Genomic DNA, 12,576 nt, shown 5'->3' on the forward strand with positions numbered 1-12,576 from the left:
AGCCCAATCAATCTTGTCAAATATATTGAGGTTTAAATTCATAATATTACTACCCCTGCAGACCACTTCTTTATTGCCACTGTCTTCATGCCGTGCCAACAAGGCACAGCCCGGTTTAGCCCTGATCTTCATGTAAAAACAACCACGTGCCCTAAGCGCCATGCCCCTGAGTGAGGTCAGTCCTACTTCTAAGCGCAAATATTCCATGGTGCAAGAGGGGTTAAGTGTCAAGAATGTGAGCCAAAATAAGCCCTCTATTTTATTGAAGCAGACAAGATCATGCATGGCCAAAGCTTAAAGCCCATAAAGGACTGCAGGACAGAGGCATTGTTTGTACAGGGTAATGATGCCCTTAGTTGAGTATGCTGCATATTCATGAGAAAACGTTTGTACTTGATAGGTCAGTAGTTTGGCCCTCCTGACCTTACCCTGAATGATCTGGTCCTAACCGGACAAGACATTTAATTCCAAACCCAAATATGGGTAAGAAGGAACATAGTCAATCACACCCAGAGTGGTTTCCATCATAACTCTGTGGACTTTCCTTCCTTTATAAATTATATCTATATGCATATTGTGTATATACAATGCTATGTGATGGATTTGTGAAAAGGTCTGATTGAGCCATACCACAATAAAAAAAAAATGTTTTAAAAATAGGAAAAGCATATTCCCATCAGGAGATTTTCTGGATAAAGAAGTGTAAAGTTTCTAGTCCATATACTAAATTCAAATATTCACTCCAGTAAGGACTATAATTTTGGGATAAGAAGAGGTCAATCCGTGGAATCTGTGGAAACAAACTCACCCAGCTTTCTCTGGGAAAAACCCTGCAGCTGCAGTGGAAGCAGATTGTGGTTTCACTCTGGACGAATGGAAACAAGGCAAGCAGCAATGACTTAGGGAGACAAAAGAAACACTGCCGCCACCAACGGACTAGTGGACAGAATCTGACTAGAAGTAATACACTTCTGGTCCACTCAAAGATGCCTTCGTTTGAAGTACAGTTCACTGTTTGTTTCCAATTATCTCTAAGCCTCTAAGATTCAGCTTTGGAAATATTTAATAGACAATATCTTTATGCTATGACAAGGATCAGAAGAGGAAGCCCTCTCTTTTTACACATGGTTCAGTTCCAGAAATCCAAACTGAGATTTGACAATAACTAATGTCAAAACAAAAATAGGTTTTGGGGATATTTGAATTTCTTGATTGGCTCTCTCTCTCTTGATAGTGTTGTCATTTTCTTTGGTGGTCACTGGGAGATAATTCACCATTCCAGCCCCAAATGATTACTCTTCCTATCATCTCTACTTTGTGATTTGCTTGTGCTGTGTCTTCCTTGTACTCAGTGACCGAAGTGTACAAAATGAAGTAGTGGAACTATGTTCCCTACTGTCCTGCACCGTTCCACACAGACCTCATCACCACGCCCCTCCCATGCACACAAAAAAAAAAACACATGTGCCTGCTCTTTAAGGAAACGTCCTGTGCAGTGCACTGAAAGTGCAAGTTTCAACTTCTTCCTACACTTTTATTTTAAAACTAAATGGTTCCGGAACGGTTACTTCTTAAAATAAAAGTATAGGAACGGTAAAACTTTTTTATTTTTTCTAATTTTGAAACTTTATTTTCAATGTAGAGAAAGGACATCAATTTTAAAAAGCAATAACATATTAACAAAATTATATACAAATTCACAGCGTAAAACTTAATTAAAAGAAGTAGAGGAGGACCGCTCCCGACCACTGCTTGTACTGGTCTGATCAAAGGTTACTCCTGAGTATGTGCAGTTGTGAACTATTTCGAGCACTTCTTTCTCCACAATAAAGTGTTTGTTTTTTTCAATTCTCTGTTTATGTCCACATGCCATGATTTGGGATTTTGATTTGGTATGATATGATAGGTTATTTCTAACACGCTTAATACTCAGAGGTTTCTAAGCGCGGACCTGTGTTGCTCTGTGTCATCTTGCTTCCAAGGCGAGCACGTTGCCGCTGAGCTATCCCCCGGAGACTCCAGAGATTCTGCTTGATGGATCTTGATTAGATTGTCTAAGAAATAAACTCTCAGCCGACTTAAGCAGTTTCTACAAGGACATTTGGGTGTGTGCAAGCACTAGCAAATCATCAGCATGTGGTAAAATGGAAACATCCTGTGAGGCAATAATTGGTGTTCCATGGCTTCCTCGATTGAGGATTTTCGGGGGACGTTTATGTAGATGTTGAACAGGAACAGTGAAAAAGGCTTCCCTATTGCACTCCAGAGGTAACTGTGAAATTAGCGCATTAGTTTCTCTTAGAATCAGTATCTTACATCGGCTCTGGTGCTCCAAATTAGATGCTGGACCAGGAGGAATAGATGTTTGTGGATGTCCTCCTTAACTTCTGAATCTTCCTGTCAATAAAATATAATGCTTGTAAATAGTCCAGAAAAGCAGCAAAGAGAAAGCCTTTACTGCTACTTGTGTACTTACCAATCAGTGACTGGGGAATTGAAGGTGGCATCGCGTGGCAAACTCCACCCCACTTTTCAAGCACTGCATATGCCGACAAACTGCAACTCCATTTAGATGATGAAGGAAATGTTATTCTGACACTCGCTCCATAGCACAACCGGAGTGGCAGTGGGCAGTCTTTGCGGTTGCACAGAATCCACAAATGTATAGGGACATTGCAAGTGCAAATATGTCTATCTCCTTGTGATCCAACATAGTCAAGTGCCTGGGTCAGGGGCTGGGGTGGACGCAAAAAAAAGCTCCACCAGTTACACATGCCGAGCACTGCTCAAGATGAGAGGAAGCCCAGAGCTGCTGCATTAGTGACTCCACGGCCTTCAGTGTCCTAAAAAGGGAACCTTATGGGACAATATGAATATGTGTACCCCTCTGCCACCCTGCCTGCCTGTCTCGGCTGGGGCACGAATGCCTACCCCACTGCTGGTCTGATTCAAAAGCAGGGAGAGTGAAAGGGAGAAGGAGAGGAGAAAGGCTGCACCTAGACTGGTGCTCCTTCACCCCTCTGCGGCACGTTGCATGATTGCAAGTCAGTGCCGTCTTGCATCTGTGTCTGTCTGCTGTATTTAGATCTGTGTGCAGATGTGTGTGTGCCTATGTTTGTGTGTGGGAGAGGTGGGTGCAGGTGCCAGTGGATATAGGAGAACATGAGCGTGAATGTGAATATGTGTGTGTCGGGGCACAGCTGCCGTTGTTCACATAGGGGAAGAGCGTGTTCATTGAGAGCAACTTTATTGGGGAGCGACAGTGATATGGGAACAGAAGTGGGCCATGAGTACATGAGTGCTGGTAAGATAGCTTGGCGGGTTGAGCACTCGCTGCTTTGATCTAAGCGTGATCTGCAGATCACAGGTTCGAATCCCGGCAAGGCCAACTCAGCCTTTCATCCTTCTGAGGTCGATAAATGAGTACCAATTTCGGTTGGGTGATATTGTATGTAAATATATGCTCTGTAAAGCTTTGGGTTAAGGTGCTATATAAATAACACATCATTATCATTACACTTTGGGCACTGAGAGTGACAGTGATATCAACATGGGGGAAGAAATGGGCTCTAAGAGCCACACTGGGGCAGATCGTGGGTGCTGAGAGTGCCATTGGGGAATAAAGTGTGCCCATCGAATGGCATTAAGACAGAAATTCCGCAATTAGGCCAATCTGGGGGCAGAACTGGGCCCTAAGAGCTAAATGGGGCAGGAACAGTGACATGGGCTAAAATCTGGGTAAAAAGCAACAAATAAATGTCATTTACTGCGTATAGACTGACATATATTATTCAAATAGGCCCTTGCCATTTCCCTTGGGCACAAGAAACATGAGCTTTACAGTGCCAATGCTGACATATGTTGCTGAGACAGGCCACGTGATTTTGTTTCAGCACAAGCAGCATGAAATTGTGTTTCACTGTGGCAATGCTGGTATACATTGTTTGACAGGTCAATTGGTGTTTCTTTGTGCACATGCAGCATATACATGTGTATTACAGTAGAAATGCCAGAATATATTGCTGAGTCAAACCTCATGATTTTTATTGGGCACAAGCAGCATGGAAATGTGTTTACAGTGGCGGCATACATTTTTGACACAGATCTTATTATTTTCTTTGGGACTAGTCACAATGAAAATTTGATACAAATGTTCCTACTTACTGTTGGTGTCCAGACATCTATTGGGGTAATCCAGGCGTTCCTCTACAGAGCTGGCTGTCATTTGTATTGCCATTTACCTTTTTTTCTAAAATGTGTTCTGTAAGATGCACTACCTCAAAATGTTTCTCAAGGATAAACTCCCTCCACCATATCCCCCCTCCCCCACTTGGTGTTGGTGCTGTTTCTGAACTTGCTCCAGCAAAAGAGGGGGAAACATTTGAACCCCACCCACCACTTTAATAAGTTGTTAGAATATGAATTCCTGGCCTGTTGTAGGGGGCAGCTCTGGATTCTACTTGAGGAACCATGCTTCCTTCTCAGCCTTTCCCTACCATGCACTGCCTGCAACATGGCCTTTGCCTCCAGACACCAACATTCCCTTCTCCACTTTTCCCCACCTGTAATACAGCTCTTCCCTCCAGGAACCAGCACTGCCTTTTTAGAATGGTCTCACCCTCCACTACCTTAATGCACTCCACTCTAGTAAACATATTTCCCTCCTCACACTTCCACATCCATCACAACCTGTAACACTGCCCTCCTCTGGAGGTACCACCATTAGCGTCTAAACCTTTCCCCACTATCTACTTCCTATAACATTGCTTCAGAATTGCTCCCCTGCCACAGTGCAGAACCACCAGCCCTTTCTTTCCCCACACCTCTCCTCTTTGCGTGTAAGACACAATAGGCCTGATCACGAGTTGGGTGGTATCCCGGATGGGATACCGGACAACTTAATTAGCGTTAACGCCCACCCATCCAGCGCTATTGGGCGCTAACTGTAAGTCCCCATTCCCCCGACCCAATGGGCAATTTTCCATGCAAATTACCGTGCAGTAATACCGACGGGGGTAACTGTGCTGAAAATTAGCATTTTTCTGGCGTGTTTACCCCAGCTCAGAGCTGGGGTAAACACGCCAGACTTCGAGATTGGGCACACCCATAAATGCGGCGGTAACACCGTTACGCCCGCATTTAAGGGCTACCGGCCAACTTGTGATGAGGCCCAGTATGTTACAATTAATTCCTCAGTCTTTGCCCATGTTGCACTATGTTTTACATTCGCCCGCTTTCGCCACCTCCCAATATCTGCCACAAAGACCAACGAAGCTCCCAGGTTCTCAACCCGACAGTGTTATGTTGAAGGAGCTACATTCCCAAACCTGAAACCAAATTACATATACATTAAGAGTGCATGTGACCTTCTAGCACAGGGTTCTGAAACCTTTGGCTCCCGAGATATTTTAGACTACAACTCCCATCAGCACCAGTCAGCATCTTCAATGGTGAGAGACCACGGGAGTAGTAGTCCAAAGCATCTGGAAACCAAAGGCTGCTGACCACTGTCCCAGCACATCCAGTCTACCCGGTTCTTTGCTCAAAAAGACTTCCACACCATTCAGTGTGTCAATTTCCTTGTAAATAAACTCCTCAGGTCCAATACGCCCATTTCGGCAGATAAAGATCCCAGGCCCATTGCGTCTGTCCATGTCTCTGCTAAGAAGGCCTGCCCATTGCATGCAGATAAGCACCCCTGCCCCTGACCCTCAAGCGCATTCAGCTTTACCATTTGCTTTCAAATACTGTCCACCAATCCCATCTACTCTTCCCAGTTCTTGTAGATAAGGCCCAGCAGTAGTTCCATCCACCGAGGCGCTTTCACGGCAGATTCTAAGCCAATTTCCTGCAGATAAGTCCTGCCTAGGGAGACCGGCCACCGTGCTACTTCCTGCAGCCCATGGAGGCCCTCCATAGACTTCGCCTTTGCCCCGTGCATCTCAACCCTCAGTGCACTTTGTAAATCCCAAGCGATGTACAAGTGCCTTTCATTGCTGGTTTGACACCTTTTTTAAAAGAAAAATCAGCTTGACAAGATTCTGTCTTCGCCTGAAACGACCCCATGCAAGGTTTGCTACCACATCACGACTTTTTTGGCACGGCCCTTGAGGTCATGATGACCCTATTAACACACCGACCTTCCGCCCCTGAGAACCCCTCCCCCATCACGTTCTTTCATCCCACCGTGCAAAGGTTCTTTGTTGGTTTTGTTTCTTTTTCGTTGATTTCTACCACAGGAGCACGTTCTGTTCAAGGGCAAGTCCCCGATAGGAGGGCACGGTCCTCCATCCAGCGGCCTTGGTCCTGGAACATGGGCACCCGTAGGGAGGGTGGCTGACGTGGGGTGGGTCTGGGCGGGTGAGCCGAGACAGCAGAGGTGGGGGTCGCACAGATAACTTGCTCTCTGACATGCGTGCTTCGGTGTCATGGTGACCTCTGATAACACAGCCATGGAGGAAGGAGTTGGGCCAGGAAGGCCCTCGGCATCTCCTGTTAGCTGGTTGACGAGTTCAGGGGAGTAATACGCGTGCTGAAGAGATGTGCAAGTGATAGGTGTGATTCACAGTGGGTCCAACCCTTCATCTTTCCAGTATTGATTAGATTAGTGACATTGAGTTGGGTAGCAACACCTTTGGCAGAGAACACACTATGGAAAATAATCTATTGTTATCCTATCTCATTGTAGCTCAAATCTCCTGCAGCAAGTAAGTCATGGCCAGTGAGATAGCCCAGCGGGTTGAGCGCTCGCTGCTGCGATCGGAGCGTGATCGAATCCCGGCAAGGCCAACTCAGCCTTTCATCCTTTGGAGGTTGATAAATGAGTACCAATTTCGGTTGGGTGATATTGTATGTAAATATGTGCTCTGTAAAGCGCTTTTGTATTAAGGCACTATATAAATAACACATCATTATCATTATAGCACCCTGAGAAGACAACCACTCAATTCATCTGCTACAGAAAGGCACAATATCACACAGACAAGACAGCCAACTTAGCCCTCTCAAGGAAAAAGGGACCATAACACCATAAGAAAGCAACAGCTACACCCCTCATCGGTAGAAAGGCATCCTATAGACCGTGAGCCAGTCGAGACATCACTGGTGGGGGTGCAGCCAGGGAGATAACCACTCTAGACCTCAGCGATAGAAGCCCACTAGATCACATTGGGCAGACACAGTATCAGGATGCGAAAACAACCACTCCAGGCTTCACTCAAAGGAGAGCCACATATCACCACAAATAAATAGCAGCTCCAGCCCTCAAGTGTAGAATGGGAACAGGATGGGAGCCCTCACTGGTGGTGGTGTGACACCATGACTTCTGCTCTGCAGGAGTACAAGGGTGGGTAGTAGTGAAACCACTTACTCGGCCTCACATTTCTGCAAACAGAGATCTCAATCATGAAGGTAAAATAAACACAGTTAAAAGATAGATCTCCTTCACCTTTTTTGGTAAAGCGGCCCAAGGGAAGGCTATGCTCTCAAGAGGGGTGTTAATGTGATTCAGTAGCAACACAAACGGCTAAGTATAACAGTCCAAAATAAAGGGCATTATTATTATTGTTTACTTATTTATAACGCGCCGAATAGCCCGCAGGCATCAGGGCGCACATGAACACAAGGAACAAGAAATGAGGACGGGACAAAAGAGGCAAGAAGTGGGTGTATGTGGGGGATCAGCTAAATAGTGCAGTCTTTAAGTTCTTCCTGAAACGTAGGAGATTATTTCCCTGTCTCAGCTTCCCGGGAAGGGAGCTCCAGGGCTCTGGTGCTCTGGGAGTGATCTACCCATGCCTCTTGTCCGTTTAAAAACAGGACAGGAGGCCAGGGCCTTGTCCGTTGAGCGCAAGTATCTGCCAGGGGCTTAGTGAGTTATCCCTGTTTTCAGGTAGGAGGGGGCGTTGCCATAGAGGCAGTGGCGGAGAATGGTGCACCTTGTAAAACTGATGCAGTCCACTATGGACAGCCAGTGCAGCTCTTTCCGGTGTTTGGGTATGTGCTCCTTCCAGGGGAACCTTTTAATGGTGAGTTTGCATCCTTTTGGATGCGCTGGCATCTTTTTTAGCTGGAAATGCTAAACCCGAGAAGCAGTGCATTGCACTAGTCCAGCCTAGGCAAGATGATGGCCTGGGCTATTGTGGCCACATTTTCTTCGGTGAGGAAAGGGTGAATATTCATAAGAAGGCGAAGATGGTAGTTACAATTTCTGCTAACCATTTATGGGTGTTCTGCTGAATTTAGGGAGGCTTCCAGGGTAACTTCCAGGGTTTTAACCTTTCTCTGGGTGGGTATCCTGGTTTGATTAATGGGGAAAGCATCGTAGCTGGTACTGAGTTTACCCCTGGCTTGGTGGGAGCCAATGATGAGTAGCTCGGTTTTCCCCCCACTGATGCACATTCAGTTCTCAGTCATCCGTAACTCAACCTGATTAAAAGTCGAGAGGAGTTTGACTGAGTCCTTGGGGTAGACTCCAATGTGTTGCATGACCAACTGTGTGTCGTCCGCATAGTTGGTGAAGTACGTGCCCATGCTCTCCAATAGGGCACAGGGAGGCTGAATGTACATATGAAATAATACAGGCGACAGGCTGGCCGCTTGTGTGACCCCACAGGGAATGGTGGGGAAAGGGCGTTGCCCCAGTTGACTCTTAAGACATAGTGGGACAAGAAAGATTTGAATCATTCGGTAGCACCCTTAGAGGAATTTCCTGTATATTCTATGGTGTGTTAAAGGCGCTGATGGTCGAATGTCCAGACAAGGTTCTATGAAAACTTTATGCTTTGATTAAACACATCATCTGTAAGAAAACTAAATAGAAAAACACTGTACAACACCAGAACATATAATATAAGAATAGAGAGAATGCAGCCCTCTGGGCAAGAATACAGGGGCGAAAAGCGATTCAATAATCACAATGTTGTTTTAAAAAGGATATGGATTTGATGAAAAAGGTTCACAAGTGACCTAACCAGCCTCTAGGGCCCAAAATGGACACAGAGGGGCAGTTATGGGTCAACAGTACCTTCTTGGCGGTTCAACAAGGAAAACCAGGCTTCTCAGTGCTGTTTGTGCAGTTCTATGCAACTTTAATGCAGTGGTCACATTATTCCAGGGAGGGAGGGTGTCAAGCATGGGTTGAACAGGAGCTTGTTGTGGTTCAAAGCGGTGCTGGAAGAAGGGCAGATCATGAGGGTCACTAGTGTCGGTTCGACTGCGAACCTGCTGATGACTGGATATGCTGTTCTATGTGGTCATGTCATCAGTTCAACGATGTGCTTGAGGAAATGCAGATCGTAAGAGCCAGCAGGGTCCCTTCAGCGGCCAGTTCTATGTTAAAGATGCTGGTGAATGAATGTGCAGTTTGAGTCACGCTGTTCGATGTGGCGTCCAATGATCGGTTCTCGATGGTCCGCCAGGATAGGTTTGACTGCAATGAAGATCGGCAGCAAAGATGCTAGTGGGGCGAGCAGTTGATTGAAGGTTGGCAGATGCAACAAAGTGCTTGGAGTTTGAGCCGAGGCAATGAAGCGCTCAGCCAGTGCGGTGCAGCAACAAACTGGTTTGCATGTACAGATCAGCGGTTCGAAGATTGGGCGAGTGCCAAAGGCAGCTCTGGAGTGTCCTGCTGGGTTGAAGTGTTCGAACAAGCACAAATCAAGGCTTGCAGCAGTTTGACTGTTAGAAATGTAGGAATTCCTGCTGTCTTGGCTCTTAGGTACTGTGAGACCATCTCAGGGGTCAAAGGGACAAGTACAGTCCTTGTTCTCGTGCTCCCAATGCAAGAGAGGCTGGTGCACACTTTCAGGGGTCCTTCAGCATTATGAGGTCCTGGCTAGCACTGTGACTGGCAGAGATGCAGGTCTTGTCCCAGCAGCAGGTCACCCCCAATGTTCCCTGGGGATAGGTAGGGAACAGAGTTTGCCTCTGCCTTGGACATTCAGTCTTCACCTCACTGGTGGAGGGCTTTGGAAAGTTAACTAAACCATTAGGGGTCCAATGGAATCCTCCCTTAGGTGTTTGTTTCAAAGTGAATCTGAAAAGGGGTGGGAGACCACTTCATTTAAAGGCAAAATGTACAGGTGATTGGACAAAAGCAAGCCTGCGAGAAGAGTTGAATCCCTGTCCTTGGAAAAATGGACTTCTGACATCACACCCAGAGTGCTTTGTGCTAGAGGAAGTGGAGGGGACAGGAAGTAAGATAGTTAAAGAGAGAAAAACAAAATGGTTGAACCTTCTTCCAGTTGGTCTGATATCTCCCTGCCTACAATGACTCTGCCCCTTTCCTTTGTCAATAACATCAAAGGCCCTTTTGGTATGCAGCACCCTTTTGTGAGGCTTGTCCTTTTGGGAGTGGTCATCCCTTTGATTTCTGTTCTCAGGACAGCATCTTGTGCAGTGGCTGTCTCACTGGAGCGAATGTTACCTGCCCTCACAAATGAGGAAAGAGAGGTAACCTCCATGGCTACAGTCTTGCTGGGAGAAGCACAGGCAGTCTGGCTGGGGGAAATTCACATATCCTTCCAAGATGAGCTGGACTCACAAGGCTGACACATGTGTGATACCAATGTGATGTGGCTGTGATATTTGTGAGGAATACCATCCACCATACCCTATCTGAGGTATGGCTTATATTTAAAGTTTAATGTGCCAGCAGGACAGCAGACTCATAAATATGGGGTCTTGGAACAGAGGTACACATCTTGAATGCAGACCGTGTGCTGCAGTGACTTTTCTGTCACTTCATCTGTAAAGAGGGTACATGTCCTGAAGAGCAGGGGCTTCAGATCAAAGTATGATTCCACCAGGTAGAGGTGTTTACTATGTTTTTGGCATGGGTTTAAGTTGAGAGGGGTCTGGTTATCAGACCACCCACTCTGAGAGAGAATTACCTGCATTGTGTTATATATAAATAAACATTAAAATAATCCAGGACTTCTGCACTCTTGCCTGGTGGCAATCCTTCACAGGGGGTGCATTGTATCAACTAAGAGAGAAAAACATTCAACCCTTCAGTAGGAGCACACTATATCACAATGAATGAGCAGACAAACTCTGTATCCATTAAGGAAAACAACTACTCTAGGCTTCACTTGAAAGAGAGCTCTATTTCACCATGTACACTTGCTCTCACTCTTGCTCTCACCTGTAGGACATCACTCTGTCATGCCACAAAAATGGAGATGGAATACCACAACAGCAAGAACACACTGTATCTCAGTGAGGAGATAAAAATTGGTCGCATCTGTATTTTGTGCTATACCTGTAGTACTGCTACGAGAGCAGTGATGCCATTGCCTTTAAGGATCTCCAGCCAGCTGGAACCCTGTGAGCTCATAACAAATAATAATTAGATCCTGTGATTGTGGCTGTTTGGTGCTAGCCTGCTACTCAACTGCACTCGTGTGTAGTGTGGTCACTTAACTGCTGATGGGGATAGGATTATAGGCATCCCAAATCAGTCCTCGCTATGGGGTCAAGAAGACATCCACTGCGGTCAGTTATCGCCCCAGTGTGCAGGAGACGATATTCTCTGCCTTGTCTACCTGCATGGATGTGTAAGGCTTCTACACTACAATAGGCAGCTGGGAGCAACAGTCTCCCTGTCTCGCTCATGAGTTGTGTTGTTTGGAAGACGTGCATTCTGTTGCTCCATGCTGCATCTGTTGATGCAGCACGGAGCAACAGAATGCACGTCTTCCTTCATCTGGTCAGACTGGGAGGTTGTACCTGGCTTATATCAGGCTATATCTGTAACGGCGCTGGGTGAGCGTCCTCATCGGGGTGACCTGAAGTGATTATTGGAGTGAAGGGATCCCTACCTACATCGCTCCCAAGCATGGTGGTATTGCACACGCGAGTCCGTCTTTGTGTGAAAAGAGCGTAAGTAGAAGTATCCATGCTGCTATCGACCCATGCCCACCCACATGCCATTGGAGTCCAGGAAGTGTGTGGTGATAACACGTGTGTCATCAGCACCGAAGTGCACGGTGTCAGCAGATGTACAGCGTGCCCGTGGAGAATGTTGGCGTTTCTACTGTTGCAGTGCTTGAGACCACTCGTATCGCTCTGTACGTTTCTGGAGGCAGGAAGTGGCCAGGGTGTGTGTGTGTGTGCGTGGGTGTCTTTTGATTGGTACACTGCAGTACCACCATCTGCTGGTGGAGTAGGACATCTCCTGCCATAATAGTCAGAAGAGTCCGGCGTCAGTCACTACCAGAAAACCGTATGTGGTGGCAGAAACTTTGAACTACTGGCACCTGGGAGAAATGGTGCAAGTCTACATAACATCTACATCCGCAACTTCTGCTCTGGGGCAAAACAAAATCTTACTGGGTTGAATTTGCTCCAACAGCTAAGTCGACAAATATTTCTGTATTTGCAACTGGTCATCATTCATTATGGTTTGGTGGGGGGTACCTTACTTTGTATAAGAGGGCATGAAGAGCTCAGCAGTACCCCCTCCTCTCCCTGCTTTTTGGTTATATCTGATGATCCACTTGCAGCTTGGGAAGTGTTGGCGGATGCCTTCACGGTCTTTGGGCACTGGGGGTAGCTGCTACACGGATGACCAAA

Source organism: Ambystoma mexicanum, chromosome 10 (genome assembly GCF_040938575.1).
Source record: "Ambystoma mexicanum isolate Mex_15411 chromosome 10, UKY_AmexF1_1, whole genome shotgun sequence".
Lineage (NCBI taxonomy): Eukaryota > Metazoa > Chordata > Amphibia > Caudata > Ambystomatidae > Ambystoma > Ambystoma mexicanum.